The sequence below is a fragment of the Chiloscyllium plagiosum genome, unplaced genomic scaffold (genome assembly GCF_037043375.1).
Source record: "Chiloscyllium plagiosum isolate Xiang-an unplaced genomic scaffold, Cpla_swu_hap1 HiC_scaffold_39, whole genome shotgun sequence".
NCBI classification, from domain to species: Eukaryota; Metazoa; Chordata; class Chondrichthyes; order Orectolobiformes; family Hemiscylliidae; genus Chiloscyllium; species Chiloscyllium plagiosum.
This window is the reverse complement of record NW_028270177.1, coordinates 76172486-76190238: the sequence shown is the minus strand read 5'-3', so window position 1 is coordinate 76190238 and position 17753 is coordinate 76172486. Positions and strand designations below refer to the sequence as shown.

General features: G+C 45.4%; 1 long non-coding RNA gene across 1 annotated transcript in view; it reads left to right on the top strand.

The window, feature by feature from the left end:
• Nucleotides 1–10806: 10806 nt before the first annotated feature.
• The window catches only part of LOC148138772 (uncharacterized), a 98250-nt gene continuing 91303 nt past the window's right edge, over nt 10807–17753 (top strand). Inside the window, exons 1-2 of the long non-coding RNA XR_015753776.1 lie at nt 10807–10954; nt 11904–12020. This is a non-coding gene — a long non-coding RNA (uncharacterized LOC148138772). The remainder of the gene's footprint in view (nt 10955–11903; nt 12021–17753) is intronic.

The following is a 17753-nucleotide window of genomic DNA, read 5'->3' as shown; positions in this document are numbered from 1 at the left end:
AGCCTATTATGCCTCTCCCTGCAACTCAAATCCTCCAACCCTGGCAACATCCTTAAAAAAATCAATTCTCAAACCTTTCATGTTTCAGTGCCTCTTTCTGATAAGAGGGAGACCAGAATTGCACACAATATTCCAAAAGTGGCCTAACCAATGTCCTGTACAGCTCCATTATTCAATGCTCTGACCAACAAAGGGAAGAATCCCAAACAATTTCTTCACTATCCTATCTACCTGTGACTCTACTTTCAAGGAACTGTGAACATGCATTCCAAGGTCTCTTTGTTCAGCAATACACTCCAAGACCTTACAATTCAGTGTGAGTTCTGCTCTGATTTGCTTTTCTAAAATGCAGCACCTCACATTTATCTAAATTAAACCCTATCTGCCACTCCGCAGCCCATTGGCCCATCTGATCAATATCCCATTGTATTCTGAGACAACCTTTATGACTGTCCACAATACCTCCAATTTTGGTGTCATCTGCAAACTTACGAACCGTACCGGCTCTGTTCACATCCAAATCATTTAAATGGATGAAGAAACAAATCCAGAAAAAAAACCATCAATTTCTCTGGGTTTGAATGTGCTCTGTGTCAATCCTGCCTATGACTCTCGACCAGGGAGGGCTGCACATTCACAACGCTCAACTTTGCCCCCGACAAAGCTGGCGGCCGCACACGTGTCCAGTGAATCTTTGCCCCGAATAAATATGGCGGCGATCACACGATGAGGTTATTTTCCAGTTTACTGCAAAAACGGGACTGTAAGTTTCAAATTTGTATTGTGGGATATAAATGAATTAATGTTATTTCTGCAAGTATAAATTCTGATACAGAATAGGAATGAGAAAATACATATTCAGCAAAAAGAAAGCATGAGACATGAATACAGAACAATGGTGGATATATGGGCAAACAGGAAAGCATCTGTTTCCCCTCCTCAAGACACAGGAACTAACCCTAATCAAAGAGGTCAAAGTGGCCTCTGGATGGAAATAGATGCTGATAGAAGAAAAGATATGCCTAATCAATAACCTACGGTAGACTGACGTCAAACACCCTTATGGGAGTCAGAGATAAGAGTTTGTCACGGACAAGACAGGATAAACAGAAGTTTTGTGATCAGTCTTAAGGAAATGAGTGACGTAAGCGAAGCAGGGAACAGACAATGGAATAAGGAAAAATATGGGGATTCAAACTGTATAAATTTCGAGAGTTTGTTGGATTTAGTGTGCATTTTGTCATTACCTTACCTGGTAATGAGACAAAGCACCCACCTATAGGTGTATAAATAAATGGCGGATTCAGATATTTGTCTCGGACTGAAATTATTAAAGTGAGTGAGCTTTTGTTTCTCACAGTATCTTCCGACGTGCACCAAATGTTTGTAAAATCTCTTAGCACATACCAACACCATTTCCCTCCCACTTCCTGCTGTTTATTTCTTTCCTTCCCAACAGTTCTCCATCCACACGCCCGCACATCCGCGCCCACCGTGAGGATGATCACGTGGTATAGTCTAGTCCCGTCCCTCATTTACTCTGATTGGTCGGAGGACCAAATGCCCCGCCAGGTCCTCCAGCTCTGCCCCTGCCTTTCCATTGGTCTTCCACTGACATCAACCACCAGGGGCCCATTGTTGCCTGGAGCATGCGCACTGCTTCGTGGCTTTTTTGCTGTTTATCATTACAAGAGTGAGATACAAAGTTAAAAATCACACAACCACCTGATGTAGAAGCTGCAAAGCGAGTGCTTCCAAATAAACCTGTTGGACTATAACCTGGTGTTCTGTGAATTTTAATTTTGTCCATCCTAATCCAACACCAGCACCTGAAAGTCAAGAGTGTGGGAGGAATGCAAAATATAACAACAAAAGAACTAGGAACAGGAGAAGGCCACCCTGCCCTTTGAGCTTGCTCTGCCATTCATTAAGATCATGGCTGATCATTTCGTGGGCGCACAACCATTTACCAACGTTCTCACCATATCCCTTAATTAATTAGTTATTTCTTTTAAAAAAAAAGTTACCTCAGCTTTAAAAATGTTTATTGAACTAGCATCAACTATGTCCCTGGGCAATGAATTCCATAGAGGTCAAGAAGTTGCTTCTCAATTCAGTCCTAAATTTGCTGCCTGTAATCTTGAGGTGATGCCCTCTTGTCCTGGGGCTTCATCTGCCAGTGGAAACATTCTCTCTACTTCTGTTTTATCCATTCCATTCATTATTTTATATGTTTCCCATTCTTCTGATTTCCAATGAATATAATCCCAATCTACTCAGTCTCTGTTAAGCCAACCCCCTCAACTCCGGAATCAACCTAGTTAACCTCCTCTGCACCCCCTCTAGTGCCAGTACATCCTTGAGCAAGTGAGGAGACAGAAACTACATGCAATACTCCAGGTGTGGCCTCATCAACACCCAATACAGCTGGAACATAACCTCTGCTTCTAAACACAATCCCTTCAGCAATGAAGGCCAAAATTCCATTTGCTTTCTGAATTGATTGTTGTACCTGGTGACCAACCTTCATGCAGAAGGTTACTCAGGTGACCCCTGCATAGCAAATGATGCAACTTTTAAAAAAGAGATTATTACTTCAATTTTAAATGTTACTCCAACCAAACAGTAGGACTTTACATTTATGAACATTCTATTCCAAATGCCAGACCATTGCCACTCACTCAATGTATTTATGTTCCTCTGCAAAGTTTCACAGTCCTCCGCACACTTTGTTCTGCTACTCATCTTAGTGTCATATGCAAACTTTGACACCCTACATGTGGTCGCCAACTCCAAATCATCTGTATCAATTCTAAATAATCGCAGTCCCAACACTGATCCCTGAGGCACACTATTAGTCACTGATTGCCAGTCAGAATAGTACTCATTTATCCTCACACTTTGCTTCCTGTTAGTTAACCAATCTTCTATCCATGCTAATACTCTACTCCTAACGCCATGCACCTTTATATTATGCAACAGCCTCTTGCACAGCTCCTTGTTGAAGGCCTTTTGGAATACCGGGTACACCAAATCCACTGGGTCCCCGTTGTCCACCTTGCTCGAAATTTCTTCATAGAATTCCAAAAGATTTGTGAAGCATGACCTGACCTACATGAACCCATGCTCTGTCTGTCCAATGGGACCATTTCTATTAAGATTCCCTGCTATTTCTTCCTTGATAATAGACCCAAGCATCTTTCCCACTACAGAGAATAAGCTAACTTGTGTATAATTCCCCACCTTTTGTCCACCTCCTTTTTAAAAAAGTGGCGTCACTTTTGCTGCGTTCCAATCTGCTGGGACTGCCACAGAGTCCAGTAAATTTTGGAAAATTACTGCATTTGCTATTTCTCCTGGCATCTCCTTTAGGGATGCATCCTGGGATGCATTCCTTCAGGGTCAGAAGACTTTTCTGTCATTATCTCAATTAACTCCAACAGTCCAACACTCGCTGTTCCGTAATAATGATAGTTTCCTAATCCTCACCTATCTTTGACTCTTTGCTAATTATTGGCAATATATTAGTTTCCTCCACTGTGATATCCCATAATTAAATGTTCCTTCTTATTTTCCAAAGGATCAACATTTACTTTAGCCACTCTTTTCTCATTCAGTATAACATTTTGCTATCTGTCTTTATAGTCTGTGCTAGTTTATTTTTCTCATGTTCTACCTTACTTTTCTTTATAGCTCTTCTGTGGCTTTCTGTTGACCTTTAAAGTTTTCCCAGTTCTAGTTTCAGGCTGTTTTTGGCCACTTTGCATGCCTTCTCTTTCAATTTGATCACTATCCTTAGATACCCATCGCAGAGTATGCCTTTTCTTACAGTCCTTCTTTTTCACTGGAATACACCATGGCTGAGCACTTTGTAAAGTGCCTTTGAAAATCTTCTACTGCTCATCAACTGTCCCACCATAAAACCTTTGTTTCCAGTCTACTTTATCCAGGTTCTCCCTCATTCTATTGTAGTTCCCCGTGTTGAAGCACAGGACCCAGGTATTAGATTTTATCTTCACACTCTCCATATGTATTCTAAATTCAACCATACAGTAATCACTTCTTTCAAGAGGATCCCTAACTCTGAGGTCATTAATTATTCCTGTCTCATTACACAGGGCCAGATGCTGGATAGATTGCTCCCTTGTCAGTTCTATTTCATACTGTTCAAGAAAACTATCATGGATACACTTAATAAACTCAAGGCTACCCTGACTGAGCTGGTTCGATCAATCTACATGTAGATTACAATCACCCATAATAATAGCCGTACCATTTTTACAGGCAATAGATATTTCTTTGTTTATTGCCCATCCCAATGTGATGTTATTATTTGGTGGCCTGCACACTACGCCTATCAGTGACTTGTTAGAATTTTGAATGCATCATTCCTGTTTCTCCTAATGTACAGCAATAACAACAACTACTTGCATTGTATGGAATCTTTCACAATGGCAAATCTCCGAAGGTGCTTCATGGATGATCAAAACGTTGATTAAAGAGAATGATTTTAAAATACATCTTAAAGGAGGATAGAGAAGGTTAGGGAGGGTATTCTACAGACTTCTGCTCTTGATAGCACCATTCGTGGAGTGATGCAGGTGAGGTGGGTTGGAAAGGGAATGTGCAAAGGGGAAATGGAGGAGCATAGGCAGTGCATAAGGTCTTAAGGACAGAGGAGGTTCCAGACTGAGTCTGTCTGTCAGAGAGTATGGCTGCCTCATGGAGTTTGAAGCTCTGCAATGGGTCCATGCATGTCATCTTAGTCGAGGAGAGTATAACGGTGGCTGAGAGAACTTTTGATGAGGACTAGTCTCCTGAGATAGTATGGGCTGAGGTTAGAAACAGAAGAGGAGAGGTTACACTGCTTGGAGGTTTTTTTTTTATAGGCCTCCGCAGAGTTCCAGGGAGGTGGAAGAGAGGATTAGCAAAATTATTCTGGATAGGAGTGAAAGTTACATGGTGGTCATTATGGGGGACTTTAAATGCCCCAAAATTGACTGGAAATGCTATAACTCTAGTACGTTGGATGAATCAGTTTTTATCCAATGTGTACAGGAGGGTTTCTCACACAGTATGTTGAAGGGACGACAAGAGGGGAGGCCACATTGGATCTGGTCCTTGGTAATGAACCAGACTAGGTTTTTGATTTAGTTGTAGGTGAGCACTTTGGAGAGAGTGACTATAATTCAGTTAAGTTTAGTTTAGCGATGGAAAGGAATAAGTACATGCCAAAGGTCAAGAGTTATTGATGGGGCAACGGCAATTATAATGCTATTAGGCAAGAATTAGATGCACAGAATGGGGTAGCAAAATGCAGGGGATGCAGAGAATGGAAATGTGGAGCTGGTTTAAGGAACAGATATTGCGTTTCCTTGATAGGTATGTCCCTGTCAGGCAGGAGGAAGTGATAAGGTAAGGGAACCTTGGTTTACTGCGGAAACTGCATCTCTTGTTACGAAGAAGAAAGAGGTTTAGGTGGTGATGAGGCAAGATGGTTCAGATGAGGCGATGGAGAATTACAGATCAGCTAAGAAGGATTTAAAGAGTGAGATAAAAAGAGCAAAGAGTGGACATGAGCAGTCTTCAACAAATAGAATAAAGGAGAACCCTAAAGCTTTCAATAGGTATGTGAGGAATAAAAAGATGATTAGGGTAGGAATAGGGCTAATCACAGACAGAATGGGAGGATGAGTGTTGACCCTGTGGAGATCGGAGTGATGCTAAATGAACATTTCTCATTGGTTTTCACTCAAGAAAAGGAGAATATTGTAGAGGAGGAGAATGAGGTATGAGATATTAGACGAGAAAGGATCGAGGTTAGTTACGAACAGGTGTTATCAATGCTGGAAGGAGTGAAAATAGACAAGTCCCCTGGGCTGGATGGGATTTATCCGAAGATTTTATGGGAAGCTAGGGAGAAGGTAGCATAGCCTTTGGCTTGGATATTTGAGTTGTCATTGTCTGCAGATTTGGTACCAGAGCACTGGAAGATTGCAAATGTTGTGCCCTTGTTCAAGAAGGGCAATGACCCAGGAAATTATACACCAGTGAACATTACTTCTATTGTAGGAAAGGTTTAGGAAAGGATTAAGAGATAAGATTTATAATCATCTGGCGAACATCAATTTGATTTCAGATAGTCAACTTGGTTTTGTCAAGGGCAGGTCATGTCTCACAAACCTCATTGAGTTTTTTGAGAAGGTCACCAAGCTTGTAGTTGAGGGTAGGGCATTTGACGTGGTACACATGGACAAAAGTAAAGTCTTTGACAAGGTTCCACATGGTAGGTTGTTGGAGAAAATGCAGAGGCATAGAATTGAGGGTGATTTAGCAGTTTGGATTAGAAACTTGCTTTCTGAAAGAAGGCAGCGAGTGGTGGTTGATGGAAAATATTCAGCCTGGAGTCCAGTTACTAGTCACGTGCCACCAGAATCTGTTTTGGGACCACTGCAGGTATAGGTGAATGGATTAGGAAATTTGCAGACGACATTAAAGTCAGTGTAGTGGTGGACAGTGTGGAAGAATGTTAAAGGTTGCAAGGGGATTTGGATAAACAGCAGAACTGGGCTGAGAGGTGGCAAATAGAGTTCAATGCAACTAAATGTGAGGTGATGCACTTTGAGAAGAATAACAGGAAGGCTGAATACTGGGTCAATGGAAAAATTATTGGTAGTGTGGTGTGCAGAGGGTCCACGTACATAGATCCCTGAAAGTTGCCACCCAGGTTGATAGTGCTGTTAAGAAGGCAAACGGTGTGTTAGGTTTCATTCGTGGAGGGATTGAGTTCCGAAGTTGAAATACCATACGGCAACTATACAAAACGCTGGTGCAGCCACACTTGGAATATTGTGTTCAGTTCTGGTGCCCATATTTCCGGAAGGATCTGGAAACATTGGAAAAGGTGCAGAGGAGATTTACCAGAACGTTGCCTGGTCTGGAGAGAAGGTCTTGTGAGGAAAGGCTGAGAGACTTGAAACTCTTCTCATTGGCAAGAATAAGGCTAGAGGGGATTTGATAGAGACATACAAGATGATCAGAGGATTAGAAAGGTAGACAATGGAAGTATTTTTCCTAGGATGATGACGTCAGCGTGGGAGGAATGGGGGTGGACCCCTGCTCATGACTCCACCTCCATTCCCCCCACTCCAGTTACAGGCTCTGCCCCACTCCCAGCTCCACACACACACCAGATCCCAGCTCCCAGCCCTGCTGAGTTTTCACCATCCCTCCAGACCTTCCCCTCACTGAGGATGAACGATCAGTTCTCAGCAAAGGCCTCACCTTCATCCCCCTCCATTGACGCATCAATGAATTTAATACACGCTGTGACGTCGAACAATTCTTCCGTTGCCTCCATCTCCGAGCTTACTTTCACAATCAGGACTCCTCCCCACCTTCCGAGGACCCCTTCGCCCACCTCCAACACACTGCATCCACCTGGACACCCCGCGCTGGCCTATTACCTGCCCTCGACGTCTTCATTTCCAACTGCCGATGGGACATTAACCACATCAACCTGTCTACCCCCTCTCCCACTCCAATCTCTCATCCTCACAAAGCGCAGCCCTCCAATCCCTCTGCTCCAATCCCAACCTCACCATTATACCAGCAGATAAAGGGGGCGCAGTGGTAGTCTGGCGCACTGACCTCTATACCACTGAAACCAAACACCAACTCGAGGACACCTCTTCCTACTGCCCCCTCGACCATGACCCCACCCCCCCATCACCAAACCATCACCTCCCAGACCATACAGAACCTCATCACCTCAGGAGATCTCCCACCCACAGCTTCCAACCTCACAGTCCGGGAACCCCGCACTGCCCGGTTCTACCTCCTTCCCAAGATCCACAAGCCTGACCACCCTGGCCGACCCATTGTCTCAGCATGCTCCTGCCCCACTGAACTCATCTCCACCTACCATGACACTGTCCTATCCCCCCAGTCCAGGAACTCCCCACATATGTTTGAGACACCACCCACACCTTCCACCTCCTCCAATACATCCGTTTCCCCGGCCCCCAATGCCTCATCTTCACCATGGATATCCAATCCCTCTACACCTCCATCCGCCATGACCAGGGCCTCCAAGCCCTCTGTTTCTTCATCTCCCGACATCCCCAACAGTACCCTTCCACCGACACTCTCATTTGTCTGGCTGAACTGGTCCTCACCCTTAACAATTTCTTCTTCGAATCCTCCCACTTCCTCCAGACCAAAGGGGTAGCTATGGGAACACGTATGGGCCCCAGCTATGCCTGTCTCTTTGTTGGCTATGTAGGACAGTCGATCTTCCGTAATTACACCGGCACCACTCCCCACCTCTTCCTCCGCTACATTGATGACTGCATTGGCGCCACCTCGTGCTCCCGCGATGAGGTTGAGCAATTCATCAACTTCACCAAAACATTCCACCCTGACCTTAAATTTACCTGGACCATCTCTGACACCACCCTCCCCTTCCTGGACCTCTCCATCTCCATTAATGATGACCGACTTGACACTGACATTTTCTACAAACCCATCGACTCCCACAGCTACCTGGATTACACCACTTCCCACCCTACCTCTTGCAAAAATGCCATCCTGTATTCCCAATTCCCCCACCGCTGCCGTATCTGCTCCCAGGAGGATCAGTTCCACCACAGAACACACCAGGTGGCCTCCTTCTTTAGAGACCGCAATTTCCCTTCCCACATGGTTAAAGATACCCTCCAATGCATCTCATCCACATCCCGCACCTCCGCACTCAGACTCCACCCCTCCAACCGTAACAAGGACAGAACGCCACTGGTGCTCACCTTCCACCCCACTAACCTTCGCATAAACCAAATCATCCGCCGACATTTCCGCCACCTCCAAACAGACCCCACCACCAGGGATATATATTCCCTCCCCACCCCTTTCTGCCTTCCGCAAAGACCGTTCCCTCTGTGACTACCTGGTCAGGTCCATGCCCCCCCACAACCCACTCTCCCAACCTGGCACCTTCCCCTGCCACCGCAGGAATTGCAAAACCTGCGCCCACACCTCCTCCCTCACCTCTGTCCAAGGCCCTAAATGAGCCTTCCATCAAAGTTTTACCTGCACATCCACTAATATCATTTACTGTATCCGTTGCTCCCAATGTGGTCTCCTCTACATTGGGGAGATTGGATACCTCCTAGCAGACCGCTTTCGGGAACATCTCCAGGACACCAGCACCAATCAACCCCACTGCCCTGTGGCCCAACATTTCAACTCTCCCTCCCACTCTGCGAGGACATGGAGACCCTGGGCCTCCTTCACCGCTGCTCCCTCACACCAGACGCCTGGAGGAAGAACGCCTCATCTTCCGCCCTGCAACACTTCAACCCCAGGGCATCAATGTGGACTTCAACAGTTTCCTCATTTCCCCTTCCCCCACCTCATCCCAGTTCCAAACTTCCAGCTCAGCACTGTCCCCTGTGACTTGTCCTACCTGCCTATCTTCTTTTCCACCTATCCACTCCATCCTCCGACTGCCCCCGACCTATCACCTTCATCTCCTCCCCCACTCACCTATTGTACTCTATGCTACTTTCTCCCCACCCCCACCCTCCTCTAGCTTATCTCTCCAAGCTTCAGGCTCTCTGCCTTTATTCCTGATGAAGGGCTTTTGCCCGAAACGTCGATTTTACTACTCCTCGGATGCAGCCTGAACTGCTGTGCTCTTTCAGCACCACTAATCCAGAATCTGTACCCCATCACATCACTTTGCCCCACAATCGTGGTATCTGGCTGTGCACAAGGAGGAGTGGCACGGTTTGTACTGGGATGCCCTGGGGCCCTGAAACACATGGTAAAGACTAAAATCACCAGAGCATTGAGAGCCCCACCACATTGTGTGCATGTTCTATTGTTTTTACTTAATAAAGTTGTTATTACACACACCTGAACAAGCTGTGAAATAAACTCAGGCCTCTCGATCCAAGATTCGGGATATTTTCACCACATCACAAGGCATCGACTCCAACTTCCCTTGTCCCTTAGCCTGCTGAGTCGCGCCTGAATCAACTCCGCAATTGGGAGGAAGGGGCGGAACAGGAGGACCGAGCAGCGGCCGGTCGTCTAACCAGAATGAGTGAGGAGCGGGGCCAAAGCATTCTCGGGGAGTGAACGCTTCAGGATTGGTCAGAAAGCAAACTATTTTGCAAGATTGATCATTCTAACGACATAGTGGAGCATTAAACCTCTCCTATGAATCAATGTGAGATTTTTAAGAAATAGTTGAGATGTAAATCTGATAACGTACATTAGGTAGATTTATACAATCCTTAGATAAACACATGGGTGATTTTGCAATAGCGTAGGGGACGAGCTGAGAATAATTCACAGGTCGGCGTGAGTAATTCACAGAGAGAAAGTGAGGGCTGCAGATCAGAGCTGAAAATATGTTGCTGGAAAAGCGCAGCAGGTCAGGCAGCATCCAAGGAACAGGAGAATCGACGTTTCGGGCATAAGCCCTTCTTCAGGAATAATTCACAGGTCGGTTTACACAACTCGAGTAAGAAACTTATTTTCAAACTCCCAGAACGATTGGTAATTTACATACCTTGCTAGTATGGTTAAGTTGGACCGAATAATCTATTTGCATAGTAATCATCTCAATGACTGTAACTCGACAGAGCAATTGTTAATGACTAATATTTCACCCATGATCCTGTGCAGATATGAATATTCTCTATAAACTCACCGGTAATCTCAGACGCACGCGCAGTTTGGTTTCTATGTGGAGCATGCGCAGTGTCACATTGATCAGAGGAGAGTGAGAGAGACATGGAGCTGCTTTCTCCGGCAGCGGCTGCGACCGGCTTCAGAGAGCGGCGCTCAGAGCCGGTGTGTGGGAGCCTCGCTGGAGAAAGGAGCGGAGAGAATTCACAAGTCCGGGATAAAGGTTAAAAATAACTCGGAAAAGACCCTCCAGGCCCGGGTAAGGAGGCGGCGGTCTCTGATCAGGGAAGCGGCCCAGGATTACGGCCGCCATTTGTTTGAGGGAAGAGGGAGCGCTCAGGGCCGCCATCTTGAGAAGGTCAAGGTGCAGGAGGGCGGGGCTCTCGGGGTCTGTAGAACAATCAGAGGAAAGGGAAGACCCATTGTTACTGATTAATCCCACGGACACAGCGTCACTGGGCGGTCCCGCAGGAATATCCTCTCTCAGTCCTGCTGGGATGGTTCACCCAGTCAGAACCAGCAGCTCTCCTCCTCTCTCAGCTCCCCTTCTGTCCTTCCTGCAGCATCTGTCCCCTGGAACATTGAGCTGCCTGTCCTGTCCCTCCCTCAGCTGTTGTTTCTGTAATATCTGTGATATCCTAGTCCCACCTTAGATTACTTCACTAAAGACAGGAATGCACCCGATGGATTTTTCTGAACATCAGCAATTGTTTAATATTCACTTGCAGGTTTTTAATTACATCTTTTTTGAAGCACTTAATTCACATTCAATCATTTGCAATGGCTGGATTTCAACCTGTGTCCAGAGAACATTTGCTGAGTTTCTGGATAAATTGCCTCACAATAATGCCATTAGGCCATCACTTCACCTGCTCACAGGTTGTGTATTCCAGTGCAACATGAATCAAAACCCTTTCTTCCCGCACAATTATTTGATCCTGAACTCTGGTGATATCACTCAGTATCTCTCCATGTGGGATCCCTCACTGTATGCATCTAATTGCTGCCTCTGTCAGTGTCTCTCACTCTTGCAGCTACTCCAGATCCTGAGCAAACAGAATTCTCTGCTTCAGAGAGATGAGGCAGCACAGGCCAGGAATGGAGACTGGAATTTTCCAGATCTCTGTGGGCTCACTGCCATTATACATGTGTAACACTCACAGCATCAGTCTAATTTCCCATTCTGCTTATTTATGTGTCTTCTACAGGTACTCAGGGAGTTCCTGACTCAATAGACTTGCCAACTGCTGGTTGGGACGATGGTTGGTCAGCCAGAGAGACGAAGGTCAGGGAGGTCGGGAGTCTTTAATAAGTCTTGCTGCCAGGTAAGATCACTCACAGTGCACAGAGCAGAGAGCAATGAGAGGGCTCCAAACATCAGCTAACAAGACATGACAGAGACATAGAGCTGGAGGGGAAGCACAGTACAGGCACACCCCAGGCTCAGTCACCACCCCTACTTTAAGTTTTGTTGTACTGAGACAGCATCGGGAGTTCCCAGTTTTCAATCCAGGCGTGTGCTGTCTTGATGACCACCAGGACAACAGAGGGCAATGCAGGCATCACATGAGATAGTGGTAATGCTGCCTGGGATCTTTCTGTTCTCTATTCCCTCTCCAACATTGTATCTATGGGTCATCTTGTGGACCAGTGTCTTCAATCATTCTAACTCCTATAACAGTTCCTATCTCTGTCATCTCCTCCCCTCTTACCAATTAATTGACATATTTGAAACCTCCAGTCCAGACGACCATCCATATCGCTGTAACTTGCTTCAGTCTCTACAACATGCCTTGTCTCGATAGTCTCCTCCTCCAACAACTGGAGACATCGGGTCTGTTTCTGTGCTGCATGACTCTTTGTTTGAGGTTTCCTAAACGGAATGAGTTGCATTTGCCTGTGTTTGGCCCATTACCCCTTCCAACCTTCTCCTCTCCATGTACCTGCCCAAGTATCTTTTCCATGTTGTAATTGTACTTGTTTTTACCATTTCCTCTGGCAGTTCATTCTGTCTATGCACCATCCTCTGTGGAAAATGTTGCCCCTCAGCTCCCTCTTTAAATCCTTGCTCTCTCACCTCACGTTTATGCCTCGAGCTTTGGACTCACCTACCCTTGGCTTTTCACCTTACTTAGGCCCTACATGGTTTCATAAACCTTTGTAAGGCCACCCCGTGGCCTCCTCTGCCCAGTAGAAATATTGACAATAATGTTACAAATATCTCCAACTCATGTACTCAATGCTCTGACCAATGAAGACAAGTGTGCCAAATGCTGCTTTCCCCACACTGTCACCCTGTGATGCCATTCCAAAACAGTGTAACTGCACCCCTTGGTCTCTCTCTGTTCGACAACACTGTCCAGGGCCAAACCATTACCTGTGCTAGTCCTCCCTGGTTTGTCTTAACTAAATCCAACACCTGAATTAAACTCCGTCTTTCATTACTTGGCCCACTGGCCCAGTTGATTAACATCCCCTTTGATAACTACATTCCCTGCCCACTCTTCCACTAATTTTGGTATCCGCAAACATACTAACAGTGACTCCTATATTTTTACCCTGATCCTCTATATAAATGATGCACATCAGTGGCCCCAGCACCAATCCTTACAGCACACTGCTGGTCAGAGGCCTCCAATCTGAACAACAACCCTCTACCTCCTCCTATCAAAACCACTGTGTATCCAGTTGGCTCGCTCTCCCTGATCCCATGTGATCTCACCTTGTACCAGTGATCTCACCAGTGTGATCCCATGTGATCTCACCAGTGTACCCTGCTCAACCCTGTCAAAGGCCTTGCTGAACCCAGGAATAACGTATATTGCTCTGCTTCCATCTATTATCTTGGTTACATCTTCAACAAACTCAGGCAAGTTTGTGAGACATGTTTTCCCGCGCACAAAGCCACTCTAACTGTGTGTAATCAATCCTGTCTTTCCAAATGCATATAAATCCTACGTCTCAGAATGATCTTCAATACCTTACCCATCCTTGATTTCTGTCTCCTCAGTCTGCAGTTCCTTGGCTTCCCCTTGCAGTCTTTCTTAAATAAGGCCACAACATTATTTTCATAGTCAGACAGTCATACAGCACGGAAACTGACTGTTCGGTTGATGCCCGACCATAATCTTAAACTAACCTCATCCCTCCTGCCTGTTCCTGGATCACATCCCTTCAAACCTTTCCTATTCCTGTACTAATACTTCAAGCATTGTAATTGTACACACATTCAGCCCCTCTTTGGGAATTTCATTCCACACACAAAAGGCACTCTGTAACAGTTGGCTCCTTATGTTTTCTGATTTTAAATCTCTCCCTTCTAACCTTAAGAAATGCAGCCCCTCGTTCTAAAATGACCTGCTGTTGGGAAAAGACAAGTCACATTAACTCTATCTATACCCCTCATTATAGATTTCTATACGCTCACCTCTCAACCTCCAGACTATACAACCTTCCTTTATAACTGAAACCTTCTATACCCATCGCCATCCTGGTAAATGTGATCTGAACCCTCTCCAGCTTCCTAGAACTGGGCAGAGTATACCAATGTCCTGTACAATCTACACACGACTTCCCAAACTCCTAAACTCGAATGACTGAGCAATGAAGGCAAGTGCCATTTATAACCATCCTGTCTCTCCTTGTGGCAAACTTCAAAGAACTACGTACCTGAACCCCAAGGCGTACAACACTACTGAAGACCCGACCATTAATTGTGAAAGCTCGACCCTTGTTTGTTGTAACCTAAATGCATTACCTCACATTTACCCGAATTGAACTCCATCTGCAGTTTTTCAGCCATTCATGCATTTCATCCAGCTCCCTTTATAATCTCAGAAAACCTCCATCACTGCCCAGAATGCCGCAAATATCACTGCTCAGGCCTCTACAATTTCTTCCCCGGCTTCCCACAATGTTCTGAGATACACTTGATCAGGTCCTGGGGATTTATCTACCTCTATGTTTTGAAACTTCCAACACCGCCTCTTCTATAATGTGGACTCATTTCAAAATATGGAGTCATCGAGGTGTACAGCACGGAAACTGACCCTTTGGTCCAAGTCCTCCATGACGTTTTTCATCCCATTTGCCAGAACTTTGCTAATATCCCTCTAAAATCCTGCTATTTATATACACACCCAGATGCCTGCTAAATATATTTCTGTCAGCCTCCACCATTTCTTCTGGCAGTTTATATCATACATATACCAACCTCTGCAGGAACCAGCTGTCCCTTTGGTCCCTTCTAAATCTTTTCCTCTCACCTTAAAGCTATGTCTTGTAGGTTTGGACTCACCCCCCCACCCCCCCCACAACCGGAGAAAGTCCTTATCTATTGACCCTATCCATGCTTATCATGATTTTAAGAAACCTTTATAAGATAACTCCTCAGCGTCCCATGTTAAAGTGAAAATAATCCCAGCCTATTCAGCTTTTCCCTGTAGCGCAAACCCTCCAATCCTGGCAACAACCTTATTCATTTCTTCTGAACCTTTTCAAGTTCCACAACATCCTTCCGATGGCATTGAGACCAGAATTACCCACAATATTCCAATAGGGTTCTGGCCAAACACTGTTTATTTCCCTGAGCACCCCAGGCCTTATCCACAGTAAGCTCCAAAGTGAAATATTTGTTTAGGATCATGTAGTTTCACACATCGTTGGATTTGTTGATCATTAAGGATATCGGTTTTGTCCCTAGCTCTTCTTTTGCTCTTAATACACTTGTAGAATATCTTTGGATTCTCCTTAACTTTATCTGCCAAAGTTATTTCATGTCCCCTTTCTGCATTCCTGATTTCCATCCAAAGAGTATTCCTACAGCCCCTATGCTCCTCAGGGATTCCCTTGATCCAGCTGGCTATACCTGACATAGAACATAGAACATAGAACAATACAGCACAGAACAGGCCCTTCGGCCCACGATGTTGTGCCGAACTTCTAACCTAGATTAAGTACCCATCCATGTACCTATCCAAATGCCGCTTAAAGGTCGCCAATGATTCCGACTCTACCACTCCCACGGGCAGCGCATTCCATGCCCCCACCACTCTCTGGGTAAAGAACCCACCCCTGACATCTCCCCTATACCTTCCACCCTTCACCTTAAATTTATGTCCCCTTGTAACACTCTGTTGTACCCGGGGAAAAAGTTTCTGACTGTCTACTCTATCTATTCCTCTGATCATCTTATAAACCTCTATCAAGTCACCCCTCATCCTTCGCCGTTCCAACGAGAAAAGGCCGAGAACTCTCAACCTATCCTCGTACGACTTCCTCTCCATTCCAGGCAACATCCTGGTAAATCTTCTCTGCACCCTCTCCAAAGCTTCCACATCTTTCCTAAAGTGAGGCGACCAGAACTGCACACAGTACTCCAACTGTGGCCTAACCAAAGTCCTGTACAGCTGCACCATCACTTCACGACTCTTGAATTCAATCCCTATGCTAATGAACGATAATACTCCATAGGCCTTCTTACAAACTCTATCCACCTGAGTGGCAACCTTCAAAGATCTATGTACATAGACCCCAAGATCCCTCTGTTCCTCCACCTGACTAAGAACCCTACCATTAACCCTGTATTTCGCATTCTTATTTGTTCTTCCAAAATGGACAACCTCACACTTGGCAGGGTTGAACTCCATCTGCCACTCCTCAGCCCAGCTCTGCATCATATCTAAGTCCCTCTGCAGCCGACAACAGCCCTCCTCACTGTCCACAACTCCACCTATCTTCGTATCATCTGCAAATTTACTGACCCACCCTTCGACTCCCTCATCTAAGTCATTAATAAAAATTACAAACAGCAGAGGACCCAGAACTGATCCCTGCGGAACTCCACTTGTAACTGGGCTCCAGGATGAATATTTAACATCTACCACCACTCTCTGCCTTCGACCGGTTAGCCAGTTTTCTATCCAATTGGCCAAATTTCCCTCTATCCCATGCCTCCTGACTTTCCGCATAAGCCTACCATGGGGAACCTTATCAAATGCCTTACTAAAATCCATGTACACTACATCCACTGCTCTTCCCTCATCCACATGCTTGGTCACCTCCTCGAAGAATTCAATAAGACTTGTAAGGCAAGACCTACCCTTCACAAATCCGTGCTGGCTGTCCCCCCTTTTCCTTGACCAGAGTCTCAGTCGGCAGCCAGTGTTTCCGAAAGCTGTCAGCATTGAGCTGCACACAAACAGGAACATGCTGGAGCTGAACGGACCTTTTATCTCACATTTAAAATATTCCCAATTGTCAGAATTCCCTTTACCTGCAAATAGACTCTCTAATCAACTTTAAAAAAAGTTCATGTCTAATACTATCAAGATTTGTCTTGCCACATTTTATAACTTTAACTTTTGGACCAGGCCTGTCTTTCAGCAAAGCTATTTTCAAACTAATAGAATTGCGGTCACTTTGCCAAAGTGCTCCCTCACTAACACCTCAGTCCTATTCCCTACCTTGTTTCCCAAGGGGAGGTCAGGTTTCACTCCTTTCTCCAGTTGGGCCATTTACATATTGACTGAGACATTGTCAAAGGCCTTACCGAACGCCATGGTAACCACATCATCTGCACTGCTCTCATAAATATTTTTAGATAACTTTTCAAAAAAACTCAATTGAATTCATCTGACAGGATTTTCCTTTCCAAAATCTGTCCTGAATCTATTCCTTCCTTTTCAATGTTGATACATCTTGTCCCTGAGAATTGTTCCCAATTTTTACCCAATATCCCTGTGGCCAGCAAAGTATTAAAGAGATCCAAAAGGGCCCCAGCAATCTCCTCCGTTACCTCCCACTGCAGCCTGCAATACATTTCATTGGGCACTGGGAATTTCTCCTCCTTTATGCCTGTGAAAGCATTTAATACCTCCTTATTGATCTTAACATGTTCTCGAGTCTCACCATCCCGACTGAAATCCCCAGCTACAGTGTCTTTCTCCTGTGTGAATACAGATGGGAATCATACATTGAAGACCTCAGCTACTTCCTCTGGCTGCATGCGCAGATCGTCCCTTTGGTTTCCAACAGACCGCACTCTTTAGCTGGGAATC